Below are 16,556 nucleotides of genomic sequence, written 5' to 3'. Positions count from 1 at the left end.
GGCACTTTGTGGCCGTTTTCACGAACGGTGAGAGCAGGTGTGTTGCCGTTTGTGAAAACGCCCGTAAAGGCCTGGGAAATCGGCTCATCGGCTAGGGGAGAATCGCTGCTCGCCGTAAAAAAACGGCGAGCAGCGATTCGTGTCGGGGGGCGGGCGTGGGGGGGTGGGGGGGGGAGAATAGCGTGAGGTCGGGAAAAATGTCGGGAAGGCCCTCCCGCTATTCTCCGACCCGTCGTGGGGGGGCGGAGAATCGCGCCCTTTGTCTTTTGTTCCAGAATGGTCCGTTGAGTTGATGACAAAAAATCCACCAATCATTAGGTTGAAATAAAACTAATTTATTGGACGATTAATTAAATGAAGTTCGCATAAGCTGCTGAGCTATAGTTAATAATAAAGTAATATTGAATCTGTCCAGCAGTAATCAATAATCTAATAGTCACTCATACGATCCTCGTATTAACCCTCTCTAACCTAATCTTTTCCTCGTGCTGTTGTCAGGCTTTCTCCCTCACTAACTACCCAGCATTCCCTGAGGTCTGATTTATCATAGATTATCATAGAATTTACAGAGCAGAGGGAGGCCATTCGGCCCATTGTGTCTGCACCGGCTCTTGGAAAGAGCACCCTATCCGAGGTCAACACCTCCACCTTATCCCCATAACCCAGTAACCCCACCCAACACTAAGGGCAATTTTGGACACTAAGAGCAATTTATCACGGCCAATCCACCTAACCTGCACATCTTTTGGACTGTGGGAGGAAACCGGAGCACCCGGAGGAAACCCACGCAGACACGGGGAGAACGTGCAGACTCTGCACAGACAGTGACCCAAGCCGGAATCGAACCTGGGACCCTGGAGCTGTGAAGCAATTGTGTTATCCACTGTGCTACCGTGCTGCCCTATATACTGAGAAATGGTGGTTCCCTCAGTGTTTGAATTATACAGGGACGTAATAATTAACTCTTCACTAGTTTGCCTATATACATATCATTACAAACATCACAGGCCATCCAGAATTGCCTGCGGGAAGATGGCGGAGAGCTGCTTTATTGATTCACTGCTGTCCATATGGTGTAGGTCAGTTATCATCATTGTGGGTCTTTGATGGGGTTGTTGATTGAAAGATGTTGCTCGAGGCAAGGCTGTGGGTAAACTTCGCCTTTTATTGAACAATATGTATAATCCAGACTTACCACGAGGCTCGACATAGAACTATAGCCAGACAGGATGCTTTCTATGGTGCATCTGTAAAAATTGGCGAGTGTCAATGTGGACATGCCGAATTTCCTTAGTTTCCTGAGCAAGTATAAGTGCTGTTGTGCTTTCTTCATCATAGTGCCAAAGTGGGTGGACCAGGACAGATTGTTGGTGATCTGCACACCTAGGAATTTGAAGCTGTAAACCATCTCCACCTCGGCACCATTGATGCAGACAGGGGTATGCACGATACTTTGTTTCCTGAAGTCAATGACAAGCTCCTTAGTTTTGCTGACGTTGAGGAAGAGATTGTTGCCACCAGGTTCTCTATTTCCCTCCTGTACTCTGACGCATCGTTGTTCGAGATCCGACCCGCTATGATTGTGTCATCAGCAAACTTGTAGATGGAGTTGGAGCCAAATTTTACCACCCAGTCATGTGTGTGTAGGGAATATAGGAGGGGGCTAAGTACGCGGCCTTGCGGGACCCCAGTATTGAGGACTATCGTGGAGATGTTGTTTATCCTTACTGATTGTGGTCTATGGGTCAGAACGTCAAGGATCCAGTTGCAGAGGGAGGAGCCAAGTCCTAGGTTTTGGAGGTTTGATATGAGCTTGGCTGAGATTATGGTGTTGAAGGCGGAGCTGTAGTCAATAAATAGGAGTCTGATGTAGGAGTCCTTGTTGTCGAGATGCTTCCAGGATGAGTGTAGGGCCAGGGAGATGGCGTCTGCTGTGGACCGGTTTTGGCAGTATGTGAATTGCAGTGGATGAAGGCATTCTGGGAATATAGTGTGTCTCATGACCAACCTCTCAGTGCACTTCATAATGAAAGATGTCAAGTCCACCGGATGGTAATCATTGAGGCACGTGGCCTGGTTCTTCTTTGGTACCGGTGTGATGGTAGTCTTCTTGAAGCAGGATGCTCTTTATGGTGAATCTGTAAAGGTTTGGTAAGAGTCAATGTGGACATGACGCATGTCCTTAGTTTCCTGGGGAAGTATAGGTGCTGTTGTGCTCCTCGGAATGGAGTAGGGAGAGGTTGTAGATGTCCGCGTACGCATCCGCCAGTTGGTCCAGGGACTCCGTCAGGACCCGTTCACTTTCAAGAAGGCCGATCTGACTTTGGAGTCTGTGACGGTGGGTATGGGTATGTCGGAGGCTGCTGGGGGCAATTGACAACAGTTTGCTGGTTTCCAACTCGAACCGAGCAGACAATGCATTGAGTTCATCGGGGAGGAATGCGCTGCTGCCAGAAATCCTACTTGGCTTTGCTTTGTAGCCCGTTATGTTGTTTAAACTTTGCCACAACTGATGAGAGTCCATGTCATTAATCTGTGACTCTAGCTTAGGCTGGTATTGCCTGGTAACCACGGCATTAGAAAATGTTAGCATAAAAATGCACCTTTCTTTCCAAAAGAAGAAATATTTTTGGTGATTGTTTATTAACCTATAAGGTACAAGAGTGAGCTGCCGGTGTGTGTTAATTGGTATTGTAGGGCTGGGTGTGTTGCATATGCAGCCAACACAGTGCAGAATTTGAGGAATGCTGTAATTAATTAGGAAAGGCTTCTAATTCTAGCTCTATTAGCTGCTTGTTAGGAGATGTGAAGTTCCTCTTTTTTCTTAGACCACCCATTCTCTTCCTTGTGAGCAAAGAGTCAGTGGAGTGGAGATTCTGACTAATGAGCCCTCGCCAGTGAGCTTCGGGGGGGGCAGGAACATCAGTCTAAACAAGAGCGACTTCTTACAGCCCCGCCACTTTCAAACATGGCATCAGATCAGAAAGACGTGAACGCCACGATGGAGTCTGTTCGAAACCTTCCACCCCCGCCTGTCCCACCCACTCTTTTCAACTCTACCTCTCGCTCATTCTCTCCTGCTCCTTCCCACATGGGAGATCAGACGGCAGAATAGCTGCTAATTAATTACAGTCCTGCCTACTGCTTCCCTGGCAATCATACCTGAACTGAAACTGCCTGAACATGAAAATGAGGATATTTGTTTTGCTTCCCTCACTTGTTGGAACAGGATTCAAAATTGACCTTCTTATTCCGAATTTTAAACGCCTGCTTTCTTCATAATATTCTTCATAATAAGGGCATTGAGTTTAGAAGTTGGGAAGTTATGTTGTAGTAGTACAGGACATTGGTGAGGCCGCACCTGGAGAAGTGTGTTCAGTTTTGGTGGCCTTGCTGTAGGAAAGATGTTACTAAGCTGGACAGAGTGCAGAAGGGATTTACAAGGATGTTGCCAGGACTCAAGGGACTGAGTTCTCGGGAGAGATTGGACAGGCTGGGACTTTTTTCTTTGGAGCGCAGGAGACTGAGGGGGTGATCTACAGAGGTGTATAAGACCATGAGAGGCATGGATAGGGTGAATGCACTCAGTCTTTTTCCCAGGGTTGGGGAATCGAGAGCTAGAGGGCATAGGTTTAAGTTAAGAGGGGAAAGAATGACTGGGAACCCGAGGAGCAACATTTTTATACAGAGGGTGATACCAGCATGTTGCCTGGTATGGAGGGCATCGGCTGTGAGGAGCGGTTGAATAAACTCGGTTTGTTCTCACTGGAACGACGGAGGTTGAGGGGCGACCTGATAGAGGTCTACAAAATTACGAGCGGCATAGACAGAGTGGATAATCAGAGGATTTTCCCCAGGGTAGAGCGGTCAATTACTAGGGGGCATAGGTTTAAGGTGCGAGGGGCAAGGTTTAGAGTAGATGTACGAGGCAAGTTTTTTACACAGAGGGTAGTGGGTGCCTGGAACTCACTGCCGGAGGAGGTGGTGGAAGCAGGGACGATAGTGACATTTAAGGGGCATCTTGATAAATACATGAATAGGATGGGAATAGAGGGATAAGAAAGTGTAGAAGATTGTAGTTTAGTCAGGGAGCATGGTCAGCACGGGCTTGGAGGGCCGAAGGGCCTGTTCCTGTGCTGTACTTTTGTTTGTTCTTTGTTCTTTTGTATGTACCACCAGTAAGTATAAACCAGGGGCTGGTGTAGCACAGTGGGCTAAACAGCTGGCTTGTAAAGCAGAACAAGGCCATGCAGCGCGGGTTCAATTCCTGTACCAGCCACCCCGAACAGGTGCTCGAATGTGGCGACTAGGGGCTTTTCACAGTAACTTCATTGAAGCCTACTCGTGACAATAAGCGATTTTCATTTCCTTTCATTTTGTATGTGGAATGAGCTGCCAGAGGAAGTGGTTGAGGCTGGGACATTGCCAACATTTAAAAGGCATTTGGACAGACACATGGATAGGAAAGGTTTAGAGGGATTATGGGCCAAATGCAGGCAGATGGGGTTCGCTTAGATGGGCTTTTTGGTTGGCATGGGCCAGTTTGGGCTGAAGGGCCAGTCTCCATGCCATAGATTCTATGATCTATCTGTGATTCATGCGTGTTCCGTTCGTTAAATATCTCCTTCCAGACCATTTCTGGTGCATTGTCTTGTTGGCAATACACTTACACTTGAGGTGATGGATAGCAGCTTGGATTCCCTGCTTTTGTGCAAGGGGAAAATTCCTGCTTCCTGCTTCTGTTACAGTGACTCTCGGCTGGACGAGTGATTGGGAGGACATTGGAAAAGGATTGCTCTCAGCCCCAATTTCCTCCAAACATTCACGTTAGCGAGGCCACCACGCGTGGAGAGACAAGGGTGGAGAGCCACCATCGTGTTTAAGGGCATCCTAACTAACCTATTGGAAAATCCACATAAGGTGCTTGATGTGGTGGACGCCACCCCTTGGCGGTTTTGTGGCACGATGCGCAGAGTTCCTGACTTTGAGATAGAAGCTTTGGGTTCGAATAACATCCCAGGACATGATAGTTGGGAAAGATACACTCATAGTGCGGCCAAACAGGTTGTGAATCAACCTATAAACCCGTCCAACACACACCACTGGCGATGGTAAGCGCAGGAGAGATTTCTGGTCAACCATGTTAAATGGTGTGTTTATGTATAATATTAATCCTGAAGTTATCGGCTGTTCGAATATATATTGAACTGATTTAAAGGTACTTTTCAAAAAATGAACAAAGGTGCTGACTTATGATGGCTGCCACAGGTCACCCGACTTGTCATGTAGTCCAAACTGGCCAGTTTCAGGAAGCATCCAGTGTAACTTACAATTAAAACATGCCAAGGCAAAATACTGTGGAATTTCACACATGCTGATGTCGAGAATTGCTTCAAAGATGCATGGAGACTTTGTTGGCTGTCACCATTTGTATTTCTATAAAGCTACCGTTCAGGCAGAGACAAGAGGTCTACCTGGACACTGGCTATAGAGGAGGTATCTTTCCTAACTCATTACAGGGCAGAATAGTCCATTCAGTAGTGATGGCTGACTGATTACAGGAACCTATCACCTGGGCCATAACACAATAGCCATGTTCTATCCAAACAGGAACTAATCGATTACCTTTTATGGAATACTCATTATTAAGGGGTTATAAGTCATGTGACCAGAATGACCATATTGAAATGTCTTTTATTACAGTGCCCAAGATACAAAGAGACAATCGAGAAGAAATCTGCCAATGGAAGCAGTAACACCATCTCTCTCTCTCCTTCTCTTTCAAATCAAAGACCCTACCTCTGCTGCATTTTGGAAGCCGCAACAGAGATAGATAGAGAATTTCCATGGAACAGAACCTGAGATATAATTGCATTGACATTTTGGAATTGATGGATTACGGTTTAACAGACACTGACTTCAGAAATGTCATGTTACACGGACTTCAACACCACTAGAATTTCAAAACCATCATAGAAAAATATGCCTCAGCCGCTAATACCAGTTAGAGACTCGTAAACAGTGAATTTTCTATTTTTGACTTTGTATTAGTGAACGTTAATAATAATAATAATTTCTTATTGTCACAAGTAGGCTTCAATGAAGTTATTATGAAAAGCCCCTAGTCGCCACATTCCGGCACCTGTTCAGGGAGGCCGGTACGGGAATTGAACCCGCAGTGCTGCCGTTATTCTGCATTACGAGCCAATTATTTAGCGCACCGTGCTAAACCAGCCCCTAACATGGCCGAGAGATAACCTTCTATAACTTGCAATTTTAATGTGACTATGTGTGTGTTACAAAGGTTGGGATGTGCGTTACCTTTTCAAATATTTGTCTGTCTTTATCTGGGTGGATTGCTAGTTCAATAAAAACTAACCCCACTGTGTTTAAGCTCAAGAAAGCCTGTTGGATTGAGATCTTTGCAATCAGCATATTAATGGTTAAGTATAGCCATTGAATTAATACCTTCGCCGTTTCAATCAATGGAGGAGTGGGGAGGTAAGGCCATACCCTGAGACTTTCCTTCACCAGCCGTAACGGCACTATCGCCATCCCATTGCACACACCTACAACTCACCTCATACCCGAGTGACCTTCAGGTTACATTGACCTACAGCTGCCTTTCAAAGTCTTCAAGCTTCCTCATCGCCCACCAGGCAGGCTGGTTGGGTTGGATTTCATGCAGGCAGTGGGGATCTCGCCTATTGGCTGGAGAGGCGGTGGGAGACCTGTGCTGCCTCTGTTCAGGAAGGCCCACTGCATTTTGTGGCATTCACACCCCTAACAGAACAGCATCCCCCCTCCGAAGGAGCGAGGACCTCAGGGCAGAAGGCCCATCCATTGAGAGCTGCTGGCCAATCTGAGCCTGGCAGCTCTATTGAATGGGGACGTGGTGGCTGGTGCCCGTTCGACCCCAGACCTAGAACAAAGAACAAAGAACAATACAGCACAGGAACAGACCCTTCGGCCGCCAACCATAGTACCTGCCTAAACTAAAACCGTATGCACTTACGGCGTCCGTATCCTTCCATTCCCACCCTATTCTTATATCTGTCTAAATGTCCCTTCAATACCGCTATCGTACCTGCTCCCACCACCTCCTCAGGCAGCGCTTTCCATATATTGCCCTCTGTGTAAAAACTTGCCTCGCACATCTGTTCTAAACTTTTTCCCACGCACTTTAAACCTATGTCCCCTAGTATTTGACTCTCCTCCCTTAGGAAAGAACATCTGACTATCCACTCTGTCCATGCCTCTCATAATCTTGTGGACCTCTATCAGGTCGCCTCTCAAGCTCCGTCGTTCCAGTGAGAATAAAACAAGTTTATCTAACCTCTCCTCATAGCTAATGCCCTCCACACCAGGGAACATCTTCTGTACCCTCTCCAAAGCTTCCACATCCTTCTGCTAGTGTGGCGACCAGAAATAGACACAGTATTCCAAATGAGGCCTAACTAAGATCCTGTACAGCTGCAACATGACTGGCCAATTTTTATATTCAATGCTCCGACCGATGAAGGCCAGCATGCCGTATACCTTATTGACCACCTTATCCACATGCGTTGCCACTTTCAGTGATCAGTGGACAAGCACGCCCAGATCTCTCTGCCTGTCAGTACTCGCAAGAGTTCTATCATTTATTGTGTAATTCCTACAAGCATTGGACCTGATCTCACACTTGTCCGGATAAAACTCCATCAGCTATTTCTCCGCCCAAGGCTCCAACCAGTTTATATCCTGCTCTATCCTCTGACAATCCTCTTCACTATCCGCAACTCCACCAATTTTTGTGCTGTCTGTGAACTTACTAATCCAACCAGCTGCATTTTTTTCCAAACCATTTATATAGACCACGAACAACGAAGGCCCCAGAACGGATCCCTGTGAAAAGCCGCTGATCACATCATTCCATTGAGAAAAGCACCCTTCTACTGCTACCCTCTCTCTTCTGGGCCCAAGCCAGCTCTGTATCCAACTTGCCACCTCACCTCTGATCCCATGTAACTTCACCTTTTGTACCAGTCTACCATGAGGTACCTTGTCAAAGGCTTTACTGAAGTCCATGTATACATCTACTGCCTTTCCCTCATCTATCATCTTCGTCACTGCCTCGAAAAACTCGATCAAATTAGTGAGGCGCAACCTCCCCTTCACAAAACCATGTTGTCCATCACTAATAAGTCCATTTGTTTCCAAATGTGAGTAAATCCTGTCTCTAAGAATCTTTTCCAATAATTTCCCTACCACTGACGTAAGGTTCGCCGGCCTATAATTTCCTGGATTATTCCTGCTGCCTTCTTAAACAATGGACCAACATTGGCTACTCTCCAGTCCTCTGGAACGTCACCAAGAGCCAATGAGGAAACAAAGATCACTGTTCATGAAATGATCACCTACTGAAACTTCGATCACCTGGCTGGGCTCATTCCCCAGAACCAGGTCAAATATGGTCCCTTCCCGTGTTGGGCTATTTTCATATTGTTTCAAGAAACCCTCCACAACAACCCTATTGTTTATGCATCTTTCCAAGGTCTGTCTGCATATCTGCTCCTCTATCTCCCGCTGGCTGTTAGGAGGTCTGTAGTAAACCCCCAAGGTGAATGGAATTTTGCCCTTCATTGCTAGAGGGATGGAGTTTAAGACTAGGGAGGTTATGCTGCAATTGTATAAGGTGTTAGTGAGGCCACACCTGGAGTATTGTGTTCAGTTCTGGTCTCCTTACTTGAGAAAGGACGTACTGGTGCTGGAGGGTGTGCAGAGGGGATTCACTAGGTTAATCCCAGAGCTGAAGGGGTTGGATTATGAGGAGAGGTTGAGTAGACTGGGACTGCACTCATTGGAATTTAGAAGGATGAGGCGGGGTCTTATAGGAACGTATACAATTATGAAGGGAATAGATAGGATAGATGCGGGCAGGTTGTTTCCACTGGCGGGTGAAAGCAGAACTAGGTGGCATAGCCTCAAAATAAGGGGAAGTAGATTTAGGACTGAGTTTAGGAGGAACTTCTTCACCCAAAGGGTTGTGAATCTATGGAATTCCTTGCCCAGTGAAGCAGTTGAGGCTCCTTCATTACATGTTTTTAAGATAAAGATAGATAGTTTTTTGAAGAATAAAGGGATTAAGGGTTATGGTGTTTGGGCCGGAAAGTGGAGCTGAGTCCGTTTTGACACCAAATATTGGGAGCAGCGCCGGTTTTTGCATTCTCCGCCCCCTGAGAAGCGGCGTACTCCTCTGATTATCAGCCATGATCCCATTGAATGGCGGAGCAGGCTCGAGGGGCCAGATGGCCTACTCCTGCTCCTAGTTCTTATGTTCTTATTGTCTGTACGGAGTCTGCACATCTTCCCGGGTTGGATTCTCCGTTTTGGAGACTAAGTCCCCCACGCCGGCGTGAAAACGGTGGTCTTTTACGCCAGGAAAAATGACCACCGTTTCACGGTTTTGATGGGGGCTAGCACGGAGGTAGCATAGGCTCGCAACTCTAGCTGCCGATACGGCCATGAGCATTTCTGGTTCCGTGGCCGCGCATGCGCACAGTGGCAGCCTGCAGCTGCCGCGCCGAGCTTCGTGGTGGACTCAACCCACGCCGTCAGGAACTCTGCCGGAGGATCGTGCGGCTGGCCTCAGGCAATGGCCCTGGGACCACGGATAATCAGAGGAGTACGCCGCTTTTCAGGAGGCGGAGAATACAAAAACCGGCGCTGCTCCCAATATTTGGTGTCAAAACGGACTCTCCGCCCCATCGCCGAACATGATTTTGGCGTCGGGGAGCGGATAATCCAGCCCCCCCCCTCCCCCCGTGTCTGCGTGGGTTTCCTCCGGGTGCTCCGGTTCCCTCCCACAGTCCAACGACGTGCAGGTCAGGTGGATTCGCCATGCTAAATTGCCCCTTAGTGTCCAAAAAGGTTCGATGGGGTTACTGGGTTACGGGGCTACGGGGATAGGCTGGAAACGTGGGCTCTTTTCAAGTGCCGGTGCAGACTCGACAGGCCGAATGGCCTCCTTCTGTCCTGTAAATTCTCTGAAATCTATTGTGACAGCACCTTTCTTATTCCCGAGCTCTACCCATATTGCCTCGCTGCCTGAACCCTCCAAGGTGTCCTCCCTCAGCTGTGGTATTTTCCTTAACCGATAATGCAACTCCCCAGCCCCTTTTGCATCCCCCGCTATCCTGCCTGAAGCATCTAAATCCTGGAATGTTTAGCTGCCAATCCTGTCCCTCTTTCAACCAAGTTTCTGTAACAGCAACAACACCATAGATCCACGTACTAATCTAGAATTGTTGCTGGCTAACAGGCCACAGCTGTCAGATTGGGGGGAAGGTGTCATGGGGTGGGTGGTGGTGGGGGTGGGGGGGGTTGAGAGCTAACCTCTACCCATTCTGCTCATTGCAGTGGAGAGGGAGGGGCAGTGAGCAGAATGGGTAGAGGTTGGCTCTCAACCCCCCCCCCCCACCCCCCCACCCCTCCCCTTCTCACTGCCTAGTCCCTCAATCAGGAACAGAGTAGTTTTGAATGAGGGAACCCCCGGAGTGCCTGTAAGCAAACATGTCAGGGTCTGCCTCTCATGCTCCTTGCATGGTTTTTTGCCCATCATTTATTGCCCATCCCTAGTTGCCTTCAGAAGGTGGGGGTGAGCTGCCTTCTTGAACCGCTGCAGCCCCTGAGGTGGAGGTACACCCACTGTGCTGTGAGGGAGGGAGCTCCGGGATGTTGCCCCAGCGACAGTGAAGGAGCGGCGATATATTCCCAAGTCAGGCTGGGGAGTGACTTGGAGGGGAACCTCCAGGTGGTGGGGTTCCCAGGCATCTGCTGCTCTTGTTCCTCTAGGGGGTCGGGGGTTTGGAAGGTGCTGTCTAAGGAACTTGGTGAGTTGCTGCAGTGCATCTTGTAGATGGTACACACGGCTGCCACGGTTCGTCGGTGGTGGAGGGATTGTTTGTTTGTGGAAGGGGGAGCAATCAAGCGGGCTGCTTGGTGCTGAGCATCTCGAGTGTGGTTGGAGCTGCACTCATCCAAGCAAGTGGGGAGTATTCAATTACACTCCTGACTTGTGCCTTGTAGATGGTGGACAGGCTTTTGGGGGGGGTCAGGAGGTAAGTTACTCACCGTAGGATTCATAGCCTTCGACCTGCCCTGGTAGCCGCAGTATTAATGTAATGATAATAATATTTAGAGGCTTACATTAACACTGCAATGAAGTTACTGTGAAAATCCCCTCGTCGCCACACCTCCCATTTGATCTGTTGCACACAGACTTACAAAAGACATTTGACAAAGTGTTGCACGACAGACTTGGAGTTGGTTTAGCACACTGGGCTAAATCACTGGCTTTGAAAGCAGACCAAGGCAGGCCAGCAGCACGGTTCATAGAACATAGAACAGTACAGCACAGAACAGGCCCATCGGTCCTCGATGTTGTGCCAAGCAATGATATACCCGTAACCCAACAACCACCCCCCCCACCAACCTTAGTTTTTAGGACACTAGAGGCAATTTAGCATGGCCAATCCACCTAACCCGCACATCTTTGGACTGTGGGAGGAAACCGGAGCACCCGGAGGAAACCCACGCACACACGGGGAGGATGTGCAGACAGACAGTGACCAAGCTGGAATCGAACCTGGGACCCTGGAGCTGTGAAGCATTTATGCTAACCACCATGCTACCGTGCTGCCCCATACAATTCCCATACCAGCCTCCCCGAAGAGGTGCCGGAATGTGGCAACTGGGGGCTTTTCACAGTAACTTCATTTGAAGCCTACTCGTGACAATAAGCGATGTTCATTTCAAGTTGGAGCTCATGGAAGCGACGTGGATATGAATTGGCTGAGGGATAATAATAATATCTTTATTGTCACAAGTAGGCTTACATTAACACAGCAATGAAGTTCTGTTCGGGTACACAGAGGGAGAATTCAGAATATCCAATTCACCTAACAAGCACGTCTTTCGGGACTTGTGGGAGGAAACCGGAGCACCCGGAGGAAACCCACGCAGACACGGGGAGAACGTGCAGACTCCGCACAGCCAGTGACCCAAGCCGGGAACCGAACCTGGGACGTGGAGCTGTGAAGCAACTGTGCAAACCACTGTACTTTATAGAGAATAGTGGTGAACATTTGTCTTTTAAACTGGAAAGTGTATTTTGGGGTCGGCGTTGCTCTTCCTGATTATATTAATGACCTAGACCTTGTTGTCCGGGGCACAGTTTCCAAATTTGCAGATGATATGAATTTCACAAGAGTTGCAAACTGTGGGGCGGTTAGTACAAAACTGGGAAAGGACACTGACAGGTTGGTGGAATGGAAGGCAAGAGGCAGATGAAACTCAATGCAGTATGGTATGGTGTGACGCATTTTGGGAGGAAGGAATGAAACAATATAAAATAAAGGGTACAAATGTAAATGGGGCGCAGCGATAGGAGGCTCTGGGTTTTTACGTGCAGGTGGTGTGACAGGTGTAATGGTGAATGGTGTACCCACCAGGTACACGGTACATACTCGTGCGACTCGGCCAACATTGTCTACCTCATACGCTGCAGGAAAGGATGTCCCGAAGCGTGGTACATTGGCGAGACCATGCAGACACTGCAACAACGAATGAACGGACATTGCGCGACAATCACCGGGCAGGAATGTTCCCTTCCAGTCGGGGAACACTTCAGCAGTCAAGGGCATTCAGCCTCTGATCTCCGGGTAAACATTCTCCAAGGCGGCCTTCAGGACACGCGACAACGCAGAATTGCCGAACAAAAACTGATAGCCAAGTTCCGCGCACATGAGTGCGGCCTCAGCCAGGACCTGGGATTCATGTCGCATTGCATTCACCCCCCACCATCTGGCCTGGGCTTGCGAAATTCTATTATCAACTGTCCTGGCTTGAGACAATTCACACCTCTTTAATCTGGGATCACCCCCTATCTCTGGATCTGTAAAGATTCAATTACCTGCAAATGCTCGCATTCTAAGCATTGTCTGGTATCTTTGAATTTGTCTATATATATTTTTCAGGAACATGCCTTTGCATTCACCTGAGGAAGCAGCAATGCTGCGAAAGCTCATGTTTGAAACAAACCTGTTGCACTTTAACCTGGTGTTATAAGACTTCTTACTGTGCTCACCCCAGTCCAACGCCAGCATTTCTACATCATGACTTGTAAAAGAACATTAAAAGTAACGGGGCAGAATTCTCCGTTCCAGCGGCTAAGTGCTGGCGTCAATCGAGAATCCGTGGGAGTTTCACAATGGGGAAATTGTCGCTAACTCCTCACCGATTCTGGTGCAGGCGAGGGGCTAGCACCGGCACCGTGTGAAATACCCGTGAATCGTGCGGAAAACTGCCGGAGCATCGCCGGGTCCCGGCTGCGCATGTGCAGCACTGACGACCTGCACCGGTCATGCTAGGAAACATGGTACTGGCCATGCTGGAACCCTAACCCGTCACCCCGACGCTCCGTTACGCCGGCCGGTCAATGGGGTTTCCCAACCCCCGGCTGCCGGCAAAACGGAGAATCCCGACGGCGGAGAGTTCAGTCCGTTAACTCTGTTCCTCTCTCCAGAGTTTATCCAGCGTTTTCTGTTCTTATTTTGGATTGGCAGCATGCACAGCATTTTGCTTTAACCTGACTGATTCCAAACCAGCTGCTCTCAGATTGCCATGAGTAAGGTAACTCCAAGGTGGTGATGCCAAACTATTCCCAGCAACTGCCCTTCTTGCCAAATTCTCGTCTCATTGCCACCCTCAGACTCTGTGGCCAGGATGTGAGACACTTCAAAGGTCCCCTCCCAAACGCTGCGTTAACTTGCTGTCAGCTGATGGTAAACAGTTAATCATATCCTTTACTTGCCAACCAGCCCTGTTCGGAATAGATTAAAAGAACATGTGGCCATGAGTATGAAATGTGAGTGCATTGTACATCATCACACACAAGCATGGCAAAGCATTTCCACATCAAGGGGTTCCCTCCTGGAGTTCAGTGACTGTTTTGTAGACGAGCCCACACAGCCAGTCTGAACACACCTTCCCATCAACAGCAAGTGAAATGAACAGCCACTTACTGTCTTTTGTCTTGTGGCTGCTTTTGCTGGTCGGTGGCGAGCTGGCCAAGCTATGGCGAGAACCTCATGTATTTCTTCAAATTGTTCCATGGAATCCGGACAGCGCAGAAGGCTGTCCATTCGGACCATCAAACCTGCACTGACTCTCCAAAAGAGCACTGCACCCTGGCCCACTCCCCTGTCTATTCCTGTAACCACACCTAACCATAAGACCATAAGACATCGGAGCAGAATTAGGCCACTCGGCCCATTGAGTCTGCTCCGCCATTCAATCATGGCTGATATTTTTCTCATCCCCATTCTCCTGCCTTCTCCCCATAACCCCTGATCCCCTTATTAATCAAGAACCTATCTATCTTTGTCTTAAAGACACCCAGTGATTTGTCCTCCAAAGCCTTCTGCGGCAAAGAGTTCCACAGATTCACCACCCTCTGGCTGAGGAAATTCGTCCTCATCTCTGTTTTAAAATATAGTCTGAGATTGTGCCCTCTGGTTCTAGTTTCTCCTACAAGTGGAAACATCCTCTCCACGTCCACTCTATCCAGGCCTTTCAGTATCCTGTAAGTTTCAATAAGATCCCCCCTCATTCTTCTAAACTCCAACGAGTACAGACCCAGAGTCCTCAACCGTTCCTCATACAACAAGTTCTTCATTCCAGGGATCATTCTTGTGAACCTCCTCTGGACCCTTTCCAAGGCCCAGCACATCCTTCCTTAGATACGTGGCCCAAAACTGCTCACCATACTCCAAACGGGGTCTGACCAGAGTACATACAGCCTCAGACGTACATCCCTGGTCTTTTATTCTAGCCCTCTTGACGTGAATGCAAACATTGCATTTGCCTTTTTAACTGCCGACTGAACCTGCACATTAACCTTAAGAGAATCGTGAACAAGGACTTCCAAGTCCTCATGGTAGCATGGTGGTTAGCATCAATGCTTCATAGCTCCAGGGTCCCAGGTTCGATTCCCGGCTGGGTCACTGTCTGTGTGGAGTCTGCACGTCCTCCCCGTGTGTGCGTGGGTTTCCTCCGGTTGCTGCGGTTTCCTCCCACAGTCCAAAGATGTGCGGGTTAGGTGGATTGGCCATGCTAAATTGCCCGTAGTGTAAGGTTAATGGGGGGATTGTTGGGTTACGGGTATACGGGTTACGTGGGTTTAAGCAGGGTGATCATTGCTCGGCACAACATCGAGGGCCGAAGGGCCTGTTCTGTGCTGTACTGTTCTATGTTAAGTCCCTCTGTGCTTCTGATTTCTGAAGCATTCCCCATTTTGAAAATAGTCTATGCCTAAATTCCTCCTTCCAAAGTGCATAACCTCACACCTTTCCACATTGTATTTCAGTTGCCACTTCATTGCCCACTCCCCTACCCTGTCCAAGTCCTTCTGCAGCCCCGTTGCTTCCTCAATACTACCTATCCCTCTACAGATCTTTGTATCACCTGCAAACTCAGCAACAGTGACTTCAGTACCTTCTTCCAGATCATTAATGTATATTGTAAAAGGTTGTGGTGCCAGCACAGACCCCTGAGGCACACTAGTCACCGCCTGCCATCTTGAGAAAGACCCCTTTATCCCCACTCTGCCAATCAGCCAATCCTCTATCCATGCCAGGATCCTACCCTGAACACCATGGGCTTTTAACTTTTAACCTGAACATCTCTGTACATTAAGGGGCAATTTATCATGGCCAACCCACCTAACCTGCACATCTTTGGACTGTGGGAGAAAACTGGAGCACCCGGAGGGAAACCCAAGGCAGTCAGTCACCCAAGGCTGGAATCGAACCCGGGTCCCTGAGGCTGTGAGGCAGCAGTGCTAACCACTGTGCCATCGTGCAAATTGTGCTGTTGCATCCTTTAAGGCCTTTGGAACAATACCTCAACATCTGACCTGAAGGACGTGGCTCCAGACATTGATATAATCACCGGAGCGATTGCAGACATGTATAACCCTTGGTCTGGAGATATATAGCCACTGGGTAACAATCCTGGAAGTTGGCACTGTGGGGAGCACCTCCACCACACAGTCTGTGTCAAAAAAGGCCTAATTTCTCAAATAACTTCTCAAATGCAACGAGGGTGGGCGGTAAATGCCTGCGACATCCTTACTCCACGAACAAATGATCGAAAGGCAGGATCGTCGGTGCTACATGAGAAACCAGCCTGTGGTAGTCACCACTGTACACATTATACATATTATATATATTACGGTAAGACACATATACTAGAGGTACATGGATAGATCCCTGCCTGCTGGCTCCGCCCAGTTGGCGGCATATAAATGTGTGTGCTCACCGGTGCTGCAGCCATTCTTATCGCAGCTGCAGGAGGCACAACGGGCGCGATTCTCCGCAAATGCGGCGAGTCGTAAAGGCTCCGTGAAACTGGCCGTGTTTCACGGCAGCCTCCGCGCCCCCTCCCGGGACCCGATTCTCCCCCCCCCCGGGCGGGGCTGGCAGCACGGCCCCGTGAAGCACGGCATCGCGGGCTTA

This window comes from Scyliorhinus canicula, chromosome 2 (assembly GCF_902713615.1).
Source record: "Scyliorhinus canicula chromosome 2, sScyCan1.1, whole genome shotgun sequence".
Lineage (NCBI taxonomy): Eukaryota > Metazoa > Chordata > Chondrichthyes > Carcharhiniformes > Scyliorhinidae > Scyliorhinus > Scyliorhinus canicula.
The sequence above is the reverse complement of the archived record's forward strand: the minus strand, read 5'-3'. Positions refer to the sequence as shown.